Genomic DNA, 7,547 nt, shown 5'->3' with positions numbered 1-7,547 from the left:
TCTCGGGTAACCGAGAACATGTAAATGGGACCTTTTAAAGGCGCGTAAAGTTAAAATGTAACACCGCCCTAAAGCTCCGTAAACCTACCGTGAAGCCTCCATTAAGGTGCCTTTTACGTTGAAGCATTTGAACTTCTCTAAAATCCAAGTGTGTGCTATAGTTTGCTTTAAATTGAAGTTGGGTTAGAAGGTATGCACCAAACTAAATCGCTGCATTGATCGACACCGCACTAAGCTGTCTTCTTGTGAACTTTCCGCGCATCCACAACGACAAAATAAAACTAGAATTGTTACTGCACATGCAGGCGTCCCAAGCTTACGTCTCTAGAAAAGAGAAAAATTAATTCTCGGACACGTGCGTATTTATTCATGAAGGACCATGAAAGCGTCACGTGTTGTGTGAGCTCAAGACGGAAAGAGCCCCGGTGACCGAGTTTGAACTGACGCGAGTTAGGTTAGGCAGGGAACCATAAGGGACACAGCCGGCCCAACGACCGTTTTCTCTCGAATGCCTTGAAACGCTGTTTTAGGCTATCTGGTGTACTTTCAGAGCTCTGTAGGTTAATTTTAGGTTGCGCAAAAAAAAAAAATTTATCTGTTCGGTTATTCTAGAGGAGCTTGAGTATCTCGTACTTATTAGGGCTTTTTTGTTCATTCCCGAAAACTTTAGGACTTATCGCCTTTCCGAAAATGATAGCTGACTTTTTTTCGGTACCCAAAATGACATTTTGTTTTTTTGTTTTGTTTTGTGTTTTTTTTTTTTTTTTTTTTGGTGATTTCTACCGTTCTGTGCTTTCATTGCCGTCACTGTTATCCCAGTCCCTTTGTAAGAGCATACCAGCCTTGTGAGTGCCCGATCTCCAACAAACAGGAATCAGCGGTCTTCATGTTAGGTACCAGGTGCTCTCGGTTCTCCCGCCATGTTTGGCAGTTCGTTGGAACCTGCATCGAACTCGAGCTCTGTTTTAGGGGCCAAAATCCACTCTACCTTCGCTTCGTCATCGTGCACGGTTTCAAGGCAAAGTTTTCCCTTACCCAGAAGCTGAAGATAGCGATCACAGGCAACAACAACAGGTAAGCAAGTTTTGCATAAATTGAACAAGTAGAGTAAAGTAACGTCAAGATACGTATACATTTCGTTTTGCCTTTGGTTGTGAATGTGTCATTATCAAGGAGAAGTTACATTGCTTGTGGAATCGACTTTGTTGATGTTTACCTGCTGTGCATAAAGGGCTTTATTATCTGTTATTATCTGTTCTCGATAACCGAGTATGAGCATGCGACATTTGTTATTGGCTTATTGGCTGATGCATTCTCTCGTAAGGTTATGTTGCCCTCTGATGTGAATGCTAGTAAGCTAAAATGTAATGTGCCATCTTCAGCAGAGAAATTTCTCTTATGCTAGTGTAAGTATTCTGAAGTTACTCAAGTATCTACAGTTGTACCTACATGCAAGTTACAATATGCTACACAACTGTACATGGACATTGCACCCACTGGTGCTGATAGTAAGCTAAATGAGTTGAAATTTTCTTTCACAAAAAAAACACCACGATACTTTATAAAGAGGTATACATGTACCTCAAACTGTCATGAAAACTACACAGGACTTGAAAAAAAAAAGGAAGAGTAACTTGCCCAGGCAGGAAAATCTACTTGTCTTGGACGACACAGTATAGTCAATCGATTATTTCATAACAATCAATAGGAATTAGTCAATGATATCAGAAATCAATAAAAGAATTCGTCATGAGTAATCGATTGTGATCAAATTTTCAATAAGCATTATCAATTTTGCTGATACTAGCTTATCTTTTAAGTAACATTTAATAAGGAAGAAATGAACAAAAGATATAAAGTGAAATATGAAATCATGAATACAATTGCATAAAAACATAACATTGTATCTTGTAAACAGAATATTTTGCTGGCATACATGTATCAGGGACTATATTTTGGGGGTCTTTGGTAGTGCCATTGAAATCTACATAAAAAAGTTACAATCAAACATTGTGTTGAGGGACACAATTTTTCTACAGTTTATGTGAACTAACAAAGAGAGGCCAACTTTCAATTGATTCTCTAATGACTGATAAATTTGGTAAAATCAAATTGATAACTTGAAACTTCTCTAGCATGTGAGTATGAATTTCTTTCAATTGATTGATAGCACTGATAACATTTACATTAATTTCGATTTATTGATTTATATCAATTTATGGATCAATTTCAATCGATTGCCTTACCCTGGGATGACCAGACAGCATTTTAGAGACCTGTTACAGCTGTACATTTTACTTGTACGAAATTGGGCTCTTACCAAATACATGCAGGTTTCATGTGTCATGCATCTGTTCATTCATCTGTAGCAGGGCAGGAAAAAAAATTGTAAGTCACTTGCCCACTGGGCCAGTCAATTTCAGTTTTCACTTGCCCCCATTTAAATATTGGTTGCCAGTGTGATGGCCAGTATGAAGTACGAATGAAGTACGCTCGGATTCCTAACTAATTCTTGCTTTCAACCTAATAATTAACTAATCTTTAGGTCTTAAGTTTTGAAATGGAATGACTGGAAATTATCATTTATCAAGCTGGCATTTTTAGTCAGACTCACAAGACTACTGAGGCTACATGGTAATTTCACTTGCCCACCGGGCCACTGAACTTCTATTTTCACTTGCCCAAGAGCAAAATTTACTTGGCTGAGGAAATCAGACCTGGTTTTTTCCTGCCCTGAGTAGATCACAGATAACACCAAAATGTGGTAAAAACAAAAAATATTCACATAACCCATTACCAGAGTGTGTCACAGAATCTGTGAATTTTTCAGGCGTGTGTTACTGATGTTCTTACCACGTTTTGATGTCTTCTGTGATCTATTTACTGAACAGATGCGCGACAACGTAGAATCTATCTGCTTCGTAATACATAACAAAGAAACAAAAACAAACATTTATGACATCAGCTGTACCTTTGTCCACCAATAGAGCATAAGTGCGTGTAAGAAACAATCAAATTGTGCCTGCAAATAACTTGACTTATTATTTAAACATTGTTTGATAGGAGTTTGATTTATTGTGCATGAATATTACGATGTAGAAGATAGTGAACATTGAATATTTACTGCCACACATTTTGAGTTTAGTTCTTCTACATCCTCTGACATTCAGTGCCTTCCAATCAGAGATGCAAAGTTTTTGTCACACAGTAGCTACAGATGTAGATGTAAGATCTGTTTGATTGATGAATATTCAGGGCTCAAAATAATGGCCGGTCAACGGGCAATGTCTGGCCGGAATGGTGACTTGACTGGCCAAAAACTTCACTCGCCGGTCATGTTGACCAGTCATGTCATGTTGAGACAGTCACGTTGTTCATTCTTGAATAAACAATCAAATCCCCAACTGTAAATCTGAGAGTTTTAAATCTCTTTTTTATTATGACCTCTAATGAAAACATACACCAATGCATACATGTATCTGTTCGAACGGCTAAAGACCATTCGCTTGCTGTTTGTCATGCGTTCAAGATCAATAGGAATGCCATTTGAGTGACTGGGGTTGAATCTGTTCAGAAAAATATTAAGCCAATTTTTAAATGGTCTAGCAGTGACTGGAACAAACAAACTCTATTTGTGGGTTTAATTTGGCTCACATTACATGTACTTGATTTTTGCATAAATATCCTGACTGGTCAGAAATGAGACGTGACAGAGCTAAAATTACTTTGGCCAGTCAACATGACCGGCTACAGTCCGATTTCAAAGGTCACAGTATAAACTGGAATGATAACAAACAAAATAATAACTCCAATGTAAAATTCACTGATTGATATCATACACAGAATTTGCTGATTCATACTAAGACATAACTTATCTTATTTAACGAAATGTTTTATGTTACTTGTAGGATGAAGTAAAATTGAGAGTGGTCAATACATGCATTCTCCTTGGCATTGATGCTTGATCAGGAAAAAATCAGCCACTGAGAAGTCTACAGTACTTATGACTCTATAAGGGGTCCAAGGTCCATTTCTTGAAGGCCCTGGAAACTTTTTGGGCCCACAAAGCCATCTTTAATTGAGCTGTGTCTAAAAACTAAGAGCTCTATATGCCTGAAACTTCTTGTGTGAAGGAAACCTCTGTTCATATTGAGAATAAGCGATTAAAACAGCTCTGTAAGCATAAGATTTCAACCACTTTAAACATTATTTTTTAATGCTTTGAAGTGTCACCTACACTGTACCTGTGTTAGTGAATTAGCATCAAATTTAAATATCTCAGATTGCTAGGTTGATACTTATTGTTCAATACAGCAGCTATAAGATTTCATCATAAAAAGAAAAGGCTATGTTTACATACATGTAGTACCAGAACAATAATTTATTAACTTATGATGTGTTATGGGTACTATGGTACTAGATAGGCCTTTCAATTTCAACAGGCCCCTATGAATTTTTTTTTTACAGTACAGTTTTTTTATCACAAAAAGAAAAAGTAAAATTTTGAATATTGTTTACAGTGAATGTTTTGTCAGGGGTCCAAAATGTTTGTACTGTTTGGATTCCGTACAGTTTTGGAAAAAGAAGGAAACTGTGACTTTGTAAACATAGCCTAAAAGATGTCAGAAGCCTTGTTTTATGTTATGCAATGTAGTATTCCTTTGGCATGAATGTTTTTATGATGAATTTAAAATGTCAACCTCTATCTTGTGGTAAATGTTTTTTCTCCCTATTTTCTGTTATTTCAAAGGAACAATTCACTCTAGGAAAAAAGTTGATCAATACTTCACACTTACATTGCAGTAATTTTCATAATAAGGTAAAGGTAAAGTCTGCATACAAGCCACGTGGTCCAACAGGCTGGAGCTTATCCTGCTTTCTGTAGCAGGAAGCGACTAGGACTATTTCTGCTCCCCCTGGATGAGATGCCAGTCCATTGCAGGGTTACGCCACCATTAAATTCGCTGCTACCCACTTATACACCTGGGTGGAGAGGCACTGAGAGTAAAGTGTGTTGCTCAACAACACAACAGAACATACCTGCCTAGAGCTTGAACCCGGATCACTCGATCAGGAGTTGAGCGTACTACAGTGTACATGTAACTACGAGGCCATCATGCCTCCCCCATTTCTCATTATTAAGGCCAATTTAATCCTACATTAATTACTTAGTAAGAAAAAACAGTTTAGTCATTCATTTTATGACAAAGGTATTATCATTATGTTGCATTTGACTTTGTGGATTTAGTATACATTTAAGACAGGTATCCATTTGCAAACAATTTTAATTTAGTAATACACCTAAATTGCAAAATTTTCACTAGTTGTAGCTGACAACAGTATAGTTCTTAATCATTTTATTATTTATGAATTAAATAGGGCTCAATATGACATGGTTTCGCACAATCTTGAAAAGGTCTTGAATTTTAGTAGTCTTCTCGAAAAGTGCTTGAATTCGGTTAAAGGAGCTCAGTCATGGTATTTTAAAATATTTTGGCCATGCACAAAATTACGTTTAAGTCGTCTTGTTATGGATAGATAGAAAAGAAAACATGTTTTATTTGTTGCAATGTATACATTGTAAACCTTATTCATGGCATATAAAAACTATTTGAATTTTACTGAGTTTGTTCTGATTGCAATAAATTTCTGATTCTGTATAAATTTGCATATTTTCTACTATTATAATTAAGGTCAACAGTACAACAGTACATTCCATGCATTTTTCTTCAAGTTATTATTTACAAGTCATTTATCGTACAGGGTTTCTGCCTCCCTTTTTTGATTTCCATGTTATTTACAGGCTCCCTTTTTTCAATTTACAGGTTATTTACAGGCTCCCTTTTTCAATTTACAGGTTATCTGCAGGCTCCATTTCTCAATTTACAGGTTATTTACAGGTTCCCCTTTTCAATTTACATGTTATTTACAGGTTCCCTTTTTCGATTTCCATGTTATTTACAGGCTCCCTTTTTCCATTTACATGCTATCTACAGGCTCCCTCTTTCGATTTCCATGTTATTTTCAGGCTTCCTTTTTCCATTTACATGTTATTTACAGGCTCCCTTTTTCGATTTACATGTTATTTACAGGCTCCCATCTTCGATTTACATGTTATTTACAGGCTCCTTTTTTCCATTTACATGTTATTTACAGGCTCCCTTTTTTGATTTACATGTTATTGGCAGGCTCCCTTTTTCGATTTACATGTTCTTTATGGGCTCCTTTTTTGATTTCCATGTTATTTACAGACTCCCTTTTTCGATTTACACGTTATTTACAGGCTCCCTTTTTCGATTTACATGTTATTTACAGGCTCCCTTCGATTTACATGTTATTTACAGGCTCCTGTTTTCATTTTCCATGTTATTTACAGCCTCCCTTTTTTTATTTACATGTTATTTACAGCCTCCCCTTTTTTATTTACATGTTTTTTACAGTATTATGGCACCCTCCCTGTATTAAATTTACATGTTATTTACGGGTTTCCAGGTTGAATCACAAGAAATTTACAGGCTATTTACAGTATTTGCAGGAACAGTTTACATGTTATTTACATGATCATAGCCCTTTGCTTTGAAACATTTACAGTGTTTTCTTCATCATTTACATGTTTCACTTAAAATATTTACATGTTATTTACATGAAACCTCCAAAACATGTAAAAGGGGAAAAATCATGTAAATTATTCTTTACAGTCTTTTTTTGGTTATTTACATGTTAATTACATGTTATTTACATACTCTGTAAATTTTCAACTTTTCCAGTGTTGAACTTTGAGTTGAACTTTGGGCTTTTGAGTCTGAATTTGAGACAAGAAAGGTTAAATCATTTCTCGTTACATTAAAATGCCTCAACTTCAAGAAAAGTCTAATTAGTTTCCCTTTAAAAAAAATGAGAACTTCAGGCCTCTCAAGTCATGATCGCACCACTGTAGTCCCAAACCAAAATACTGGTACACTGGTTCACTAGAAGCTCGATCTCCCCCGCTCTCTCGAGTCCGGTCCACGCTGGAGCGCGGGCTCCTTTCTCGAACAGCGGCTCGTAATTGAGCCTAGGTACAACAAAACCTTTCGGTTATCTGACGCAAAAGCTGCAACACAAAAAGAACATGGGCAGACTATCTCTTATTTGTAAGGTCAATGCTCGTCATAACTTTATTATGAAAAAAAAAAAAGATCAGAAACCCAGGACAAATAGTCAGTGCTACATGAAGAAGAGGGGAGGCGCGGTGGCCTCCTGGTTAGTGCGCTCGTCTCCGGATCGAGCGGTCCGGGTTCGAGCCCTGGCCGGGGACATTGTGTTGTGTTCTTGGGCAAGACACTTTACTCTCACAGTGCCTCTCTCCACTCAGGTGTATAAATAGGTACCGACGAACTTAATGCTGGCGGTAACCCTGCGATGGACTAGCATCCCATCCAGGGGGGAGTAGAAATACTCCTAGTCGCTTCATGCTACAGAAACCAAGATAAGCTCCGGCCTGATGGGCCACTTGGCTCGCATGCAGACTTTACCATATGAAGAAGAACATTATGCTGCATACAAGT

The 7,547-nt window shown here is 37.1% G+C and overlaps 1 long non-coding RNA gene across 1 annotated transcript; it reads left to right on the top strand.

Moving 5' to 3' along the window:
* The first annotated feature begins 674 nt into the window (after window positions 1–674).
* LOC149108910 (uncharacterized) lies at window positions 675–2,760 on the top strand. The gene is made up of 2 exons (XR_016208569.1): window positions 675–1,074; window positions 1,325–2,760. It is a non-coding gene; the product is annotated as an uncharacterized LOC149108910 (long non-coding RNA).
* Window positions 2,761–7,547: the final 4,787 nt, after the last annotated feature.

Source organism: Orbicella faveolata, unplaced genomic scaffold, assembly GCF_042242905.1.
Source record: "Orbicella faveolata isolate gen_17 unplaced genomic scaffold, um_ofav_v1 contig_25, whole genome shotgun sequence".
In the NCBI taxonomy this organism is placed as follows: domain Eukaryota; kingdom Metazoa; phylum Cnidaria; class Anthozoa; order Scleractinia; family Merulinidae; genus Orbicella; species Orbicella faveolata.
This window is presented reverse-complemented; position numbering and strand designations above follow the sequence as displayed.